Source organism: Parus major, chromosome 2 (genome assembly GCF_001522545.3).
Source record: "Parus major isolate Abel chromosome 2, Parus_major1.1, whole genome shotgun sequence".
In the NCBI taxonomy this organism is placed as follows: Eukaryota; Metazoa; Chordata; class Aves; order Passeriformes; family Paridae; genus Parus; species Parus major.
In genome coordinates, this window is record NC_031769.1 from 44,076,397 (window position 1) to 44,094,337 (window position 17,941).

The 17,941-nt window shown below is 40.2% G+C and overlaps 1 long non-coding RNA gene across 1 annotated transcript; it reads left to right on the forward strand.

Annotated features, from left to right (window-relative positions):
• Positions 1 to 6,153: 6,153 nt before the first annotated feature.
• LOC117243880 lies at positions 6,154 to 14,332 on the forward strand. Its single transcript, XR_004495854.1, has 3 exons — positions 6,154 to 6,357; positions 12,821 to 12,876; positions 13,031 to 14,332. It is a non-coding gene; the product is annotated as an uncharacterized LOC117243880 (long non-coding RNA).
• Positions 14,333 to 17,941: the final 3,609 nt, after the last annotated feature.

Here is a 17,941-nt window from a genome sequence, read left to right on the forward strand (position 1 = left end):
ACCATTCCAATACTTTGTCACTCTTCCCATAAAAAACATTTTCCTGATATCCAACCTGTATTTCCCATGGTGCAGCTTGAGACTGTGTCCTCTGGTTCTGTCAGTTGCTGCCTGAAGAAAGAGACCAACCCCCACTTGACTACAGCCACCTTTCAGGGAGTTGTAGAGAGTGATAAGGTCACCTCTGAGTCTCCTTTTCTCCAGACTGAACAACCCCAGCTCCCTCAGCAATTCCTCACATGGCTTGTGTTCCAAGTGCTACAAATCTGCAGCTGAGACTCCTCTCACTCAGACAGAGCTCAGAAAAAGCCTAAAGGGGTTTTCTAATTTTCTGTATGAAAACACATGAAGAGAAAGCTTTATGTTTATCTGTTTCCCACAAAGATGTACATGAGGAAGAGTCTGGCTGAGCTACTTCATAGGGAAAAAAGGTGGTCTATCAACAATGCTGGGAAACAGGCTATGAATTTGTGACTGAGAAGGATCTGCTAATGATCATACCACTGAAATTAAAGTTGCTTTTAATTAAAGTGACTTGCTTCTACTAAGAGTAAACATGCTAGTTACAATACTAGGAATTGCCATCAGGCCAGGAGCCTATGGTAGTCAACACTGTGTGATATTACAAGATAGTGCTCCTCTCCGAATGACTTGAACAGTCATCATCGTTTGTGGGTGTAGAAACAGAATTTCAGAACCCCAGGCTTGATGGTATAGGCCTTACATGATTCCCAGCTGCCTCCAAATGTGAATTGAGAGATGACAAAGTAAGCAGGCACAAAATCCTGATTCAGGAGTCAGTCTTCTCCCACTGACTTCACTAGTGGCTATGCACACCCAGGCATGGATACAGCCCACATGTCCAGCCAGCTGCTGCTGCACCACCTTGGGAAACTACCAGTATTAAGTAAGAACAGGTTCCAGTGAGACTCTTAGGTGCCCAAGTGCCCATTGATTCCTGTGGGACTGCAGGCAACTAAATATATATCTCTATTTGACCCAAAATTTTCCTAATCCTCTCACTGCCTTCCCTTTCAGGAAACTGAATGAGTGGAACCAGCTTGTTTGTTTGGGAAGCAGAGAGGGTCCCTAGGAAGAAAGGACATGCAGACATGTTATCCAATTCTGGAACATATTCATTACAAGATACAGAATCCCAAGCCAAATAGTTTTCAGGTCAGATAGATTAGAATATAATCCTTAACAATTTCATTCTTGGTCTAGATTAAAACTGTAAATATAACTTGAGCATTGCAACTGCTGCAAGAAACAACTTGACAGAGACCAAGTCCATCAGTCTAGATATCAGAAAACCATTTGGAATTACATTTAAGCAGATTGTTTTGGGTCAGTTTAATTGAAGTATTGCCGTTTTAAATGTTATGTGGTCTCAGTGTTACTTTATCAATATAAACATTTTATGTAAGCTTTCTCTCTCCTTGCTAAAGACAGAAAGATACTTTAATTCTTTCTATAAAAGGTGAGCTTGGTCATGCACCGAAAGTGTGGATCTCTTACCTCCTGGGTGAGACCTGGCTGATTTCAACTTTGTTACAGAGATTCCCATCAGAGACCAGCTGTAAGTCTCTCCTGAGGTCAGGAGCTGCATGATAGAACCCAGCCCATGGCTGACTTTGAGACCAGTAGACCTGGTGAGCAGGTATCCTGAAAAGAAGTTTGTCTCTAGGATAAGTTATAATGCTGGAAAACATAGATACCAGGCTCAATTGGTCTTTTGGTGTCTATCCATTGAATTCTGGAAGATATCATCCATAATTTTACAGTCATTTCTTTTGAATGCAAAATAGTAAAGATTTCAGGTTTGGATTCACAGCTGGGAACACAGATCTAAATCAGTGTTATTTCTGTCTCCAAATTGGCAGTTATACAACAATTTTGACAACTGGGGAAAAGGTAGCACTAAGGCTGTTTGCTCCAACTGAAGAACTGGACTGATTTGTATTGCGTTATAGAGGGGTTGTTCTGAAGACTTGTGGCATTGCTTTTAATTAAATTTTGATGATTGAGACCCAGCTGGAAATTGGTTCCCTGATCAGTTCTATTTTAAGAAAAGAAATTAGGTCTGGCTGTTGTTTGGATGAAAAATTGAGGTTTCATAGGATTGGTAACTGTTCTGGAGGCACGGAACGGAGTTCTGCTGGAGGTTGGATCTGAAAGTCATAAATTGTAAGAAAATACCTTTTACAAGTAAAATTGGATACTTTTAATAACCCAGACAGGCAAGACCTAGAGTTATTTTAAAGGCACCTTTGCGTTTTTTCAAACTTCCAAGATTTCACTCCTTCCTTTTCCAGCAGCAAGTATCCCTCCACAGCATGTTGCCAATGTCCTGTCTTCTTACCAAAACCAGCAGTTTTTATTGGGGATTTTTCCTGCTGAAATACAGTGTTTATCTGGTCATCTTTTTCAGCTCCTCTGACTCCTCGTTGTCTTCCTCAAACCTCAATCCTGTCCCTCCAGCCCCCTTTCAGCAGGAAAGGCAGAGCTCAAAAGCAACTTCCTGATAGTTCCTTGGTGCTGTGCCAGGACTGGAAATTCAGACTTATGGGTTCAGGAAAAGGGATGACCCCAGGTGTCTGCAGATCACTCCTAAGGAACCATGGAGTTGGGAAAAAAGGTGCAGGGCTGACATTTTCATATTGCTGGAGGGAGAGCATCAAGCAAGGTGATGGAAGAGGTGAGAGGGAAGGGTCTGGTCAGCTCTGTCCATTATACAAATTCTGGAAACAAAATGAGTGCTTGGTGAACCAATAAATGCACCCCTCTTCAGCATTAACAAAATACTTCATTCTAGACAAACTCAGTCTCTCTGTACACCCCCATCAAAGAAACCAAATAACTGAAATCATCTTGCAGAGCATGAAATTTCCTTGGAATAAATTGTTTAATATCTATTTCTGCTCTTACTTTGTTGTAAGCCACTTTTCTCAGAGGTGAGTAATTGAAAAGCTACTGGTAGTTTAGCAATAATGTTTAATGAACTGAGAAATTATCTGCTTGTAGGAGGAGCAGTAGCTCCCTGCATATTAACCTCATGAGCTGGTTAGTGAGAAAAGAAAATACGTTATGGCATGGACCTGCAGCTTTCAGTCTTCAGATCCTGGGCTGAAGTCATTTCTACCATAGCTAAGCCAGGCTCTCAGAGAAATATTGCCTGGGTCTGTCAGGCTAATAACAAAACCAAGTTCCTTCTCAGTGGGTTCTCTGTTTGAGCATTAAAGCATTACTCAACTTTTTATCTCTCCTCAGAATGCCTAGCCATGGAAGTTACTGCATACCTGGGATTTTAGCTTCATTGTTGAAAATGATATGTTTAATCACAGGGAAAACAAGGGCTTATGAGGTTATCCTGTGATTTAGAGCAAAATCCTGGAGGTGACTTAGAGGCATTTCACCACAGCATAAACTCAGCAGTGGCTGAAGCTGATGAAGTTACCATTATGGGGTTATTTCCAGGTAAAAGCCATAGTATCTTGTCACCCCTACAGCACCACAAGGAGAATAAAATCAGGCATTGGTGAATGCAAAAGTTTACACCCCGAGATAGTATTTGATTTACTGGCTAACAGGGGAGATGGCAGAAGGGATGGACACAAAGGGAGTATTCCCTGATATTAATGCTGTTGGTGCAGTATGTGGTCCCTGTTATGTATAGAGAGAGGTTGATATAATTTTCAGCTACCCTCCTGAAATTTAGCTCTTGGAAATATGTGAATGAACAATTGCTTTAGAAAAGCAAAATCTCTGCAAAGAACCTGGCATGACAACGGGGACCTCCAAATGTTTTCTCTCCAGCATTAAATAGAGCTTTTTCTCATACTTTTGCTTGGGCTGAAGTGCTGGCAGCTTTAATTTCAATGCCCAGAGAATGTAAAAAGCCACCTCCATTGCAGGTTCATTAGTACAAAAGAGAAAGAAGATTAAATCTGGAAGGGGAACTGAATGACCTAGTTCTAGGCCTTCACAATGAACACCCTTGGTCTTTTATCTGCACAATAGGCAGACTTTTCTACAACACACTAAATAAAATAGTTGGTCTGGCAAGAGGGAAAAAATATGACAGTAGAAAAATGGATAGTATAAGTATGAGCTTCAGCTCCTCCAGTAAACCCAACAGTAAATCTCGAGTCAACATACCTGAAATGAGTGCCATCTGACAACCTCAGCTTTTTTTCCATTTAACTGAAATCCAAATTCTATTTTAGAGTGATGGATGTGGGGAAAACACACACTAAAAAGCTATTTTAGATTCACTTGGGCCCCAAATATTAATTTCTATAAATAGTGTGGGCTGTGGTAGTGGTCTGTTACCACATTTGTTCAGTCTAATATTCTTGCCCGTGTTTACTGCTGTTTCCTTTTGATGTAGTTTAATTTCTGTAGCTTTGTGTTCTATCAGTTATAGCTAAGAAAAATTAGATTGCAATTCACTTATAACACAACTAGCAGTTCTGGTCAATTAGAATGCAGTTAAGTATTGTGCAAATCTGTTATGGTAGAAAGCAATGCTGAAAGAAAAACTTGGAATCTCAAGTGAAAGGACGCTGCTGTGCCTGTGCAGTCCTCTCCAAGCAATTTGAATTCTGCATATATATGATGTAGACAAAGACCTTCCCTGCTGTTTGCCAGGATGGGGGTACCTGAGTCCATTTCTTGCTTTAGCCAAAGACCAGGGATTTGTGGTCCACTGTCATTGATGGCTGTACCAGGTGGACTTTTCTCCTGTCACTCCAAATCTGGCTGGCGAGAGGAGGCCAGGATCACTCCTTGATGTTGTGTCATGGATTGTGTAACCCACAAGCCATCAAGGAATAGGTACCACACAGCCATGGCAATAGCCCTCAACCTTCTCCTGCAGGACCTTTGGCATGAGATGTCTCCAAGGGGAGGGACAATGCAGCAGATTTAGTTTCCTGCTACCAGCTGGACCCCCAAAGCAGTCACTCACACCCACTCAGCCTAGAGCTGAGCTTCTCCCAGCCCCTCTCCTGGATGCTCCTGGGTGCCATGGCAAGTGTCAGCTGCTGGATCCAGAAAGCATTAGAACTGACTGCTGGCCCCAGTGTCTGAGAAAACACTGTTGGTAGTTTTGACCTTTTTCCTCTGCACCACTAGCCAGCAGCCACAGGGGACACTGGCACTTGTGGGACCCTCAGACTGCAGGGCGATGCTGAGATGAGCTGAGCTGAGCTGAGCTGGGAAGGAGGACTTAGCAATGAGGGCAGGCAACTGGTAATGAACAGGGAGTCCTGCTGTAGATCAGCAGGTCCAGGAGAGTCCATGCTTTAATGGAATTAATCTAATACACTGTACCAGCAGGAGGTTATGCAGTCTGGGCAGACATTATATGGCAATAAAAACTGCACTTTTCAGGAGCTCGTTCAAGCAGAAATAGGATTGAGACCTGCCACTGCTTGCAGGTCACTGGGAAGCACCCTGTACAACTGAAAACTATAAGCACAGCCTGAAAAACAATTACCTAAGACACGTTCACAGTCTATTTGCTCAAACAAGTTCATTTTCATTAGGCCACTCACTGGAAAATCTGTGAAAGTATTTTCAAGAGGTCACTGACCACTGGTGGTAAATTGCTGCAGAGGGAAGGTGCAGCTTGTGACTATCTTCAGACTTTACATTGCAGGGCTCCTGTTGCAGGCACCTCTGGAACTATAGGGGTTTTGAAATGTCCCTGTGGCACTGAATAAAAAAGATGCTTATTGAATTGCTCTCACAGTTGTAAATCATGATGATAGCTGGTTCAGAGACATTATTGTGGGTCCCACTGAGAGTGAAACTGGGAGTGCTAAGTGAGAACTTGAAAACAGAAGCACTCAACCAAGAGCAGGGTATATGCATTGCATGCTTTGCTTGAAAATGAGGAAGGGCTTCTCAGCAGATAAAGCAGATCTTTTAATATCATATAAGCCATTTATTCACTTAGCCATGTCAGAGCTAACAAAACCAAATGTTGTCAACTCACAGTTTAATTGCAATGCTGGTAAGCCTCGTGGTAGTTCTTAGGGTTTGGTTTGGACAAAAGAGAGCTGCTTTATTGCAAAAACCAGGCCTTTTTCAGCTGTTAGTCCATTATCAGTTACACAGTTTTAAGTCATAACAAACACAATTCAATCAACCTCCATACACCCCGATGTGAACATGCAATGGTTATGTAACTTGTTTTTCTATCTCTAATTCAGCTGAGTCACTTTCCCATAGTCCTCTTCTACTTAGCCAAAATAACAGGCCTGAACCATGATTTTAAAAAACTTTTTTAAAGTTTTACTTATTGGTAACAGGTTTGTTTGATCTATTTTGAAGTCAAAACAGCTTGTAAAGGTAATCAAGTAGATTTTGATTGTTTTGTTTACCTTGTTTTGCTTTTAAATAAGTGGTTTACTCCTTCTGCTTGAATGAATGAATTCTTGAATGAATGTAAATTCCTTACCCAAGAACCTGGCAGAGTGTATTTGAAAGACAGAGTTGGACAAGATTTTGTAGGCAAGCCAATGTAATCTGCTCTCTGAGGTGCCTGATGGGGATCTCAGGGCAGTCTAATTTAAGGAATGTGGCTGGGGATGGAATGTTTAAAGGCATATCATATGTCTGAACCCTTTTCACCCTCAGAAACATCACCTGACAGAAGGGTTACACTACTCTTTGTGTTCAAAGGGGTTGCATACTGGTTTTTTTTTTGCATTCATTCACCTCTGGCAGGTTGCTTTCTGTAATTCTTCGCATAAGTTTCAACCTGTCTGCCCATATTTAGGGGAGCATTTGCTGGTAAACAGCACAAGTGGAAAAGGCAGTGGAACACTGAGGAGCTGGTGTTTTCTAGCAAAGTAAGCCCTGGAAGTTTGTTACCAGTGTGTTCATGATCTGTTCAGGGCTGAGAAAAGCCTTTAGCTGTCTGTCCCTTAGTGAATTAGATGGAAATGAGAGAACTCTCAATCTGTGCAAAACAAACCTTGAAGTTTTCCCAAACACTCTGAGCCTGGCTTTTCACAGGAGGCTGCTCAGATGATGCAGTCATGGAAACTCACTTTTATTCCATCTGAGAAGTCCTGTATTGGGTAGCCAGAACAACCAGATGTGAACCAGATGTGATACAGTCGGTGCAATGTCCCATGGGAGACACAGGTGGACAACACCAAACAGGAACCTGCAGGCTCCACTGCCCCATGCTGTGGGGCTCTGGAGGACTCTGCAATTTGTCTGCTTGAACCTTATTTCAGTGAGGGTCATGATGAGGTTTGTGTGAGTCTACATATTAATGAGGCATGCAATCACTGTCAGTAATCAGTCAACATTATATATACAGATATCAAGTGTTTGCTCTCATGTTGGAGAGCTCTAAAATGAGCATATGTGTCTTCTAATTTTATTCAGCCAAGCAGACTTCTAGCTCACATGAAATCTCTTAGGAGAAATCCTTAAATCTGTCACTAAGCTGATGGTCAGTTTAAGGTGTTTGTGTTGTTATATTTTTTCCCTCAAGTATGCATTTAAAGCATCTTTAAGTAGAAATTAGTTTTCTGTGTTAATAGTTTCAAGCAGCAGTTTCAACTACAAATCTTCTTTTCTCATCCAGACCTGTTCCTGTACAGCAGAAAGCTGCATCAATATTCTTATGTACTGCAGCAGGCCAGCTGGATAAATGAGTGCATCTATGGGAATGAAGTAACCATTAAATTTTAATGTTACTAAAAGAACAGCAGGAAGCAAAAATAATGACAATTTGTTATCATAGCTGTCCTGGCAATATTTTGCACAATTAATACTACTTTTATCAATACTTTGGGTGTCCCTTTCCTGCTAATGGGGCCCTTCTGATAACAGCTGCACACTGAGAGCAATGAAAGCAGAGAGTAAGAGCTGATCTGAAGGTAGGAAAAGAGGGGGTTCAGAGGCAGAAGATTGTGAAATGAGCCACGAATACTTGATCTACTTAGGATGAAGGGCTCGCACTGAGGTCTCTTTGACTTGCTCCAGTGTTTTCCCTTTATGTCCATATTATCACAGCAGGCATTTAAAAATACAAGCACACAACAGAAAGACGGCAGAGGCCTTCCCTCTGTGAGCTGTGTTGAGACAAATATGTCTTCCCTTGTTTGGATGTGCACAGTAACTACTCAGTACATTTCGATATAGATAGTTGTGAGTGGCTCTTTCCCAGGGTTACAACAGAACATGAATTTAGGTGGCCACACTGATTCATTACCAGCTTCCAGTAAGATAATGTATGAAGCGAACATGAAAATCAATAAGACAAGCAAAATAAAATAGCTTGAGATAAGCAGGAGGGACAGAAGAAATCAATGCCATCCAGCTACTATGATGGTGAAACAGAGTCCATAGAAGATCATATTAAATTCCAAAGTCAAATATTTCAAATACTGATCTGTAACATCTTCTGTGACAATAACTGTAACAGGGATTGGCATCAGTATATTCACATGATTGCAGTGAAAATCTCCAGACAATCAGTGATCTTTTCATCCCACAAACTATCACAGTAAGTTTATGGCTATGCCAGGTTGTGTTTTCCAGGAATAACTTTTATATGTTTAGTATAGGGAGATTTATTGATAGAAGATCAAACATTAACCTGCATTTCATGATCTGGAAAAAATACATCACATTAGAAAAAAAGACATTGACTCTCATCTAATTGCAGTTGTGAGTGGGCACAGATACACAAATAAATAAATAGATAATACAGCAAGGTCCTCGGACCAAAAGTGATTATTAATTTCATTCAGGCCACTTGCTCAGACTTTTTGGAAAGGCTGTGTATTGTCAATAGGAAAACAAACTGAATGTTTTCTTTCTCCACTTTTTTTTTTGCATAGTTTCTTATTTTTGTAAGTAAGCAGCTTGGCACTGTGAGAGTGAAGGCTTCTATTTCTTTTCCCACCTAGGACCATATCATACAGTATATTATCAACATCTGATTTTAAATGCATATTACAGATGGTATTTTTCACAGTATTTCTCCACTGGCCATAGGGTCTCTCTCTCTTGTTCAACATTTTTGGGCCACACCCCTGAACAGTGGTTATTAGATTTTATTAGATTCTGTTTGCATTTTGAAACCTCTCTTTAAACATTCTTTGGAGAAAAGACATAGAGCATGATTTAGCTTAGCTCAAGAAGTATGATATGAAGGCAAAAGTAGTGTATTACCATTAAAGAAAGTATTTTTTTCAGGAGGCAGTAGGGGCAGCAAAGGTCTGTTCCACAGCCCTGTGAAAGAGCCTGGCTGCTAAAGCCAGAGTGACCCTTGCACCAGCTGCCCAGGACACCTGCACCTGTAGGGCTGAGATGATTTACTAACACTGTAAAGAAGATGGAGACATTTGCCTTTTTGCACTCATTTGCTAGTGAAGGGGAATTCCTGAGAATATAATTTTTCTGCATGGGTCGCCACTAATTCTGGGGGCTTTTTTTTTATTGTTAACTTTTTTACAGTTCCTCGAATAAGAAGTCAGCCTTTATTTCTTCTGGCTTTTTACTCATCATCATCATCATCATCATCTTCAGTCCTTTTAAATCTGTCAGCCTCTCCAACCTTGGGCTTAACAGCTGAAACTGATAAAATGTCCTAAAATCCTAGGGGCTGTCTTACTAGGACCTTGCAGCAGCAGAAAAACTAAACTTATAATGTGTATTATTTTCTTCTCTTGAAGTCTGCAGCCAGACAATTTACACTTGATTTATTTCTAATAGCACTTGCTGTTAGTGTTTTTCCCTTCCACTGGGATGTAGCTGACATTTTTCCCATGAAAATTGATTAACATATATTTTTCTACACTGAGCAATATTTTAGTACCTAGATGTAACAGCCTCCTTCTGTGTTGACTTTGCTCCAATCATCAGAGAAATGAATACTTGTTTATGCTGAGGTTCCCATCTGGAGATATATCCAAATTCTCTTTGAAGTTTGCCTTTTGAAACTCAGGAGAGTCCTGCCTAGGCTGGCCACTCTGTAGTAAAGGTTGAGGTTGCCTTTTCTTGAGTTTGTAGTGTGAAGTATTGGAAGATACAATCATTTGTCTTTTTGTATAATTTCTTGTGTTGCTCATTGTGTTACTTAGCTGTTTGCGTGCTTACGACTCATTTAATTTCTCAAGGAAAAATAAAACATCCTGACAACATTGACTTGCTTCTTTTCTGGGGCAGGTTTGCTAAGCTTCCCTGCATTCCCACCTTATGTCCTGGGGGACTCTAAATATAAGAATTAATCTGGTGATGTGACCCAGCTCAGAATGCCAAATTGGAATTTTCACCCTTAAATGTACAGCTATCCGGGATGATGCTTCCAAATGCAGTATCTCAGTTTACAGACAAATACACAAAAGTGTGTCCCAGCTGCATTTTGTTTTTCAAGGAGGAGATCATAACTTCTTACAGACTACACCTTATGAAAACCTTGCACTACATAATAACCTTTGTGAATAATTGGATTGTACTTTAAACAACTTTTTCAATGAAATTTTTCCAGGAGACCAGTTTTCGTTTATAAGGCATCAGTGAAGGTATTTGTGAAGAATTCACTACTGTTACAGATTTAGCACCTTATTCATTTGTGTTAGAATGCTTTTTCTTTATGTCCCATGTTATCTAAAGCATTTCCAAATATTGCCTTCGAATTCTCTTCCTGTAGTCATAGAGAGAGTAAAACTGCCTTTTTTATGCAGATACAAAAATAATAATTTATCTAAGCAAGAAGAAAGCACCAACCATTCCAAATAGCTCTTTTAAATCAATTTTCCTTCTTCCATTGCCCAAATAATGCAATTCCTCAGATTTTCATTGCTGTAAATAGACCTGCACTCAAATGTTACTGCATTCATTTCAGCTGCATTGCTCTGATGTGATGCAACCCAATGACAGGACAGCATTTGCACTGTGTGAGACATGAGGCAAAAATGGGAGCATTTCCATCAGCAAATGCACTCATTTAGCAGCAGATGTGAAATGTAGCCTTTACAGGAAATTTAAACAGATCTCTTCTTTGGAGAAGGTGTATCTTTGTATGTGTGTTTTAAGTGTGTTTTAATTTATCTCTGGTGACATTTGTAATTCTACCTATTCTAGATTTAGTATAAGAAGATCATATGAAAGCCAGTTAATCTTGTCTTTCTTTCTCTTTCTTGGGGAATGTATGGTCTTGGTGTATTTTAGGCAATTGTCTGAAAGTGAGACAACTAAAATATTTGTGTATCTGTTCTATGCACCAGAAGCCACCTATTTGTGACTTGCTATTTGCAGTCTCCCATCTCATGCTGGCAATTTTCAGGAAGGGAGCCAAGTCAGAAACCAGCCCTTATTTCTATCACAGCAAAAGGAAGACATCACTCCCATCCTTCTCCTCCTTCACCTCTGCATCATGCACTGGAAATTAAGAGGATGTCAGGAGTGAGTCAGTGTTCCCAACTCTGCTAAAGTCAGTCCTTCCAGAATATCTTTTGAGTGTAACTCTCCTGTTAGTTACTGTCGGGAAATAATGCATTGGCCTTAAAATAAATCATCTCTCAACCTATCCCCACGCACACATATGGTCTGCAGTCTCCTACATCTTGCTGGGTTTACAATACTGCAAGGAGAGCTGTGACAAAGCAGAGCCAAAAACCTCAGGGCTTTTAGTCCAACCAGCAGGACAGATAGAGGTAGAAATGGAAGCAGGAGCATCCGAAGTCTAATGTGCCCATGAAGGTCAGAAAAGTCTTTGTTAGTGGCTTTCTTGGTTGCCAGAAAGGACCTTGTAAGAGTATGATTCTGCAGTGAGTTTCTTGAGTATTTTGACAGAATGTTTTCCTGTCTTGATTAAGGAGGAGCCTTAATCCAGAATCACACAGATAGGTTTTTACGGGGTAGAACAGGAGCTCCCATAGGTCTGACAGAGGCCATGACTGAAAGATTATTTGCTTTCATTCTCTTTCCAGAGATGTAGTGTTTTCACTTTTCAGAAGCATACATTAGTTCTTTCATTTCAAAGAGCACAGACAAGTGATTTCTTTGAGGCTTCTTCTCTGCAGAGCAGAAGAGGCATCACTAATTGAAGTTATAGCTGTGAATCATGATTTTTTGCTCCTCTGATTCAGGTACAATATATTTTAGGCTTTCAGCTCCTATGGCCTGTACTGCTCTCTCCGTACGTGCAGGCTTTCCAATGGTGTGAGCACCTTGTGCTTAGGGTGGGCAGCACTTCAAGGCTACCCGTCAGTGCCATGGATGGAGACAAGTGTGCCCTCCAAAAAAATACCAGTTTTGGGCTAAAGAAAATTTCCAGCTGCAATAAAAATGGGCCTCACTTTGTTACCTGTGATGGAGCCAGGCTGTTTTATACCAGTAAAGAAATTACGAACCAAGGACAAAGCAGCCTCAGGAAAAGACGTGTGGGAGGTAATCACTCCTGTTCTGCCAGTAACACAGTCTGGTTTAGAGCTCTTTTTATGTGGAGGCTCCTTGCTCTTTCCAGTTTAACTGGAAATCAGAAGACTCCATATTCTATTATATCAGATCTACACAATGTTTGCTATCCTTGGGGAGGATCTTCATCACACAAAACTACTGCCATTTCAGATACCTCTGTGCATTCTCTGGGATGTCCTAGGCAACCACAAAGCTCCAGCACCTGAGCATCCATAAGCTTCTCATAATTTCATTAAACATTCATTACATCTTCAATGTGCATTTTCTACAATTCTTTGTCATACCTTGTGCTTCATCTTATAGTAATAAGGCTTTTTAAATACTCTATTTTGGAAGATATTTGTTGCCTTCTTTTTTCTTCCAGAAGAGGGAAGGAATGCGAGAAAATAAAGGCAGAGATTCACAAGAGTCCTTTAGCAGGTATGCTTGGCATAACCTTATCAATAAAAATTATGAGAAATGAGAAGGATGATGGGGAAAGCATTGTTGAGACTATTTTGGATGTGGTGTTAACTGTGGTGTAAAAACTGTTGTCTTGTCCCGTGGTGAAAGCAAGAGGATGTTTATCTTTCAGCTGAGCCCCCCAGCTTGTCCATCCCACTCGCCATCCTGCACCAAGGAGGCAAAGGCTTGGCAACAAGTACACCAGTCCTGTGGTTTGCCCTGCTGCTCACCAGTTGTGGATTCTCATGTTGCTTTAGAGGGAAATTAAAGCAGCTGCCTCCTGTGGGACATGACCCTGTGTCCCCTCAGGCTCACTTTCATGTGGTGTTCAATAGCTTTGCCGACTGAACAGGTTTTGTGGGGCCACACCATCAGCACTGGGAAGCGGAGCACAATGTAAACCACAGAGGGCAGATGAGACAACTTTTGGCACCCAATTCTTATCCCTATAATGATTCCACTTTGGAAAATAAAGTTCTGCACATACCTTGTATATGCACTGTGTTAAGACACCTCTGATGAGGTATAATTTAGTTGCTCCTATGGCAGAGTGATGTGCAGGCTACTTTGCTCTTTCCAGGAAGCATCAGCCAGCAAGGAGGTGCAGCAGGCTAGAATTCCCTTTGCCCAGCCCAAGGGTACCCCTGGTGTATCTGGCCCACTTAGGCAAGTTTGGGCAGCCTGTGGTGCCTCTTCTGGCCTTTTGTGATGGTGAGGAGAGTCTGAAAACTGCATGCAGGCAAGTATGCAAAGACAACAACCGCTCCTAAGAAGCCCTAGAAAAGAAATGCTGTTCTGAAAAGAAATAAAAGTATGTTATATAAAAAATGGCATTATTCTTGAGTTTTCCTGCTCTATGTGAAATTGTCTCTTTTTTTCCAAAGAGGAAACACAGTCCTTAAATTAGATCTCACAGAGATGCTGGCTCCAGAATTGTGAAAATTAATACACAAGCAATTAAATTTGAAAACAAAAAAATCCCAACAATGAATCAGGAAAGAAGTCACTGGCATTAAAACCAGAGTTATGCAAATTAAGCCATAAACTCTCAGCCAAATTTAGGAAATTTTTTGATCTTTAATTCACTTCACTCTGCCATCAGAATCCTTCTTGCCTACTTTCCCTCAGGATAGAAGTCCATCATTAAATAATGGATGCATAAACCCCTTTTTTTATTTCTTCCTCTAAATAAAATTCTTTATTGGAAATACTGGAGAGGAGCAAAAATTAAGGATGAAAAGAAACTACAGTGATGGTAAGTGACAAACAAAGCCAGGGCTTGAAGAATTAATTTCATTCTCTGAATTACACTGATCTAATTTGCAAGGTCATTATATGCATCTTTGTTTGAGAATTCTACAGGAGAGTAGGAGAGTCCTACACATAGAGAAAGGAGTAAAATACAGTCTTCATTTGATGTGAAGTTTTGATTTACCTGTTTTTTTATTAACAGCTGGATCCTTGCAGTATTACCTTGCAGGATCAGTAAATCTATCACTGTGCCATTGCCAAAAAAAACCCTCTGAAGCCACACCATCCATGGGAAAATGGAGTCGTGACATCTTCAAGTAACTCAGCAAAATTTGTTATATGAAATCAAGGGTGCAACTTTTCAGGGTGGCTGGTGAGCTGTGATATTTGTACTTTGGCTTTAATAATGTTGTGTACTTTTATTAATTTACCCAAAGCACTTCAAGTGATCAGTACACATGTTATAGCCTGGACCGTGCTGCTCAGTACTGGGATCGCGCTGCTCTGAGCAGGCCTTCATGGCTCCCAGGCAAGGTGTTCCCTTCTCCCTGGGAAGGGATTTAGTGGCAGACTGATTGGTATTGAAGTCATGGCCCATAGAGATGTTCACAATTATGTTATAAATTTGTATTTTGATATTGGCTTTCGCAGATGAATCTTATATGTTAAATACTTTTTAGCTATGTATGTACTTTTTTCTTGCTAACAAGTCTTAAGCTTAAAAGAATTTCCTAGGTACAAGGCAAGGAAACCCCAGAAGGCAAGGACAGTGGGGCCCAAGCTGTTATCAGGAGAACAATAGAGTCAAACTGTTATCAGCGAAAGATATGAAGCCCAGATACCCTCAGAGGAAGGATGACGGGCCGGATTCTTATCAACAAGTGACCATTTGCAGGAGAAAGGAAACCAAACCCCAAAATAATGCTCATCAGCAAGAATAATGATGGCCAGCAAAAATAGTGCTGACCAGCAGAAAATTAAATTGTGCAAAAACCTGATGCAAGGAGGCGGAACCAGGGAGAGGACATGCTTGAATATGCATTAACCCCTCACAGCAAGGATGGGATAAAAAGGGGTATTCCCAGATACCAGGTGTGTTCCTGGCAACCCACCAGGGCACCCGGCCATTTTAACCCTTTGCTTTATTTCTTTTGTCTCCTAATTGTCTTTTGTTTATATTAAATTCTTTTTATAATTTATTAAGTGAATCTCATTTTTAAGAATTATCTAGAAAATATATCCACAGCTGTTAGTGCAGCTAGCTAGTTAGAAACATGGAAAGGCAAAGCCAAGTAGGTATAGATTAGAAAAAATCACAAAAAACTTCTCCAGTAATCTTGGCTCAGTTTGTCATGGATATGGGTTATGACACAACCACATCTTTGGCATGAAGTTTAGTGGGCTCAGCCCCTTTTGCTTTTGCAGCCAGTTGATTTCCAGGAAAGTGGTGATGGAGAAAGGGAAGTGGTGATGGAGAAAGGGAACTGCTGTCTCTTTGTCAATAGAGGACTATTCAGGGCAGAGTTACAGCTGTTCATTTTAACTTCAGGAAGACTCTATACTTTTCAGCAGCTCAGCTGTAATTAAAAGTAGTAATTGATAGAGGATTAAAGGCTATATCATTAAAAATTACTTGACCTTACCACTACAGATTATTAGATTACTGAAGATAAGGAGGCACTTTCCAATAAGACTCTTTTACTCTTCCAGATTATTCTTGACAGCTCCTGCAATGAAAACGTCAAGATAGCTATGTTGAATGCCCTTGAATTAGCAAGGCACATTATCATGTTTGCAAATTGTTGCCAAATTACACTCATCAAAGGGGTATTTTACTCCACTGATTGTTCCCCTCAAAGTAATACAGAACTAAGACTCTAGAGATGGATGTTCTTGTGCAGTGGCATTTTTGTCGTGTTGCCAAATCCCATTAATCTTCCTTCGGTTCATCTGTGCTTCTAAAATACCTGGGGTATTACTTGCATTTCTGTACTATTATGTATTGTACTTGTCTAACACGTATTATCTATGCAAGCAATAAACCTTGAAAGTGGCATAGAATTACAGGCCCTTTGTAGAGGGGATGAAGGCTTTATTGGCATTCATTATACAAAAAGATTAATTAAAGAACTGCTGAAAGAAATGGTTTGAGAGCCTCTTCAAAGTAATTAATGTAGGGAGTCCTGCATTAGCAACAGGCTGATTCTGGTAGACCAGAACAATATCTGTGGAGATTTGGGTTTGATTTTTTTAATCTTTCTAAGTAGTGCAAAAATAACAACTGCTGCCAATTAATAACATTTTCACAGTCTGTCTTATGAGACAGAGATAGCTATCTAGCTAACTAGCTAGATGCATAAAAAAAAATTATGTCTATTTTATTTGTTCGGAAACTGCATAGAAATTTCACAAAAATATGCATAGATAGTAGTTATATGTATTACTTAAAGCCCTATTTTGGCATCTGAGATTTGTGTGAACATCTCAGTTTTAGTATCAAAAATATTCATGGTCCATGAGATCATGTTCTTCCTCTTCCGTTTTTACTTTCCCTTTTTTTTTTAAAAAAAAAAGGGAAAGTAGAATGCAAATAAAATAATAAAATTTCTTTCTTTTCATATTTCAGAATCCATAAATTGATCTCACTTTCTTTAAGTCTTTGTAAATACAAAACTCAGTATGCAAAACTGGTCTCCACAGCAGAGATGTAGTTGTTTACTATGTGCCATCTCTTTAGCTTGTAGCAAAGAACAAACTCAAAGTAAGCATTATAATGCTGATAACTGAAACAGGAAGAAGCACAACATGCTTTTTTATCTAGAGCAAAGTGGAAGGAGTGCTGGTGCTCAGAGACACAGACTAGAACAGAAAAATACACTATTTGAAGTTCCCTGCTTGGAAACTTCCTTTAAGAAACTGAAACTTCACTTTTCCTGGGTAATCTGACCTTTGGAAAGAAGGTGGAACTTTCTTCAGAGATGACGTTGACATCAGTAGGAGGTAGGAGGGTTGAGCTCCATTTTTTCATCTTTCTTTCCTGTGTGCAAGGTAGATTTAGAGGCTCCTCTTAAGAAACTTAAGTTTTAAATTGCCTTCCTGTGCCAAATTTTAGATTCAAGAAAGCACATACATCATTTCACAAATGAGGGCCTGTATGTGGGGCCCTAATTATACAACAAAGTGTGGAGAACCTTGCATGGAGCTGGGGGAAAAAAATACAAAGATGTACATGCACCATATGTTCATAAAAATAATTTCTTCATTCATTTCAATTTACCTTCTTATTCTGAAAGTCCTGGGCCCAGAGAAACAATATATCTTCTGCAGTATTCCAAGATATGTCTATTTTCTCACTGAAAATTCATGTTCCAGATTTGCCATACAATGCCTAAGATAAAATGTAAATGGCGATTATCAGAGCCAGCATGCAATCAGGAAGAAATTTTATTCAGGCAAAAATCAAGGACTGGTGCTGTACTGTCTTACCCCATCTGGTGTGCATCTGCATCAAGGAGATGCTTGAATACCTGGATTTCACAGCTCTTTACACCTCCATGGTGGCAGGAACCCACAGCCAGTTCTGATTCAAAAAGCACAACCAAAACAATAAGAAGCTGCACCAGCCTTTTTTTCCCTCTCTAGGTGCTCAGCATTTGAAGTGAGTTCAGCCAGGTTAGTGGGGAACCTGGGGTCAGCGCCTTCCACAGAGCACATTGTGTTCCCCTATGTTCAGATAAGTACAAGTGCCTTCTCTTCCCCTAGGTTACAGATCTGCAGAGATTCAGCACAG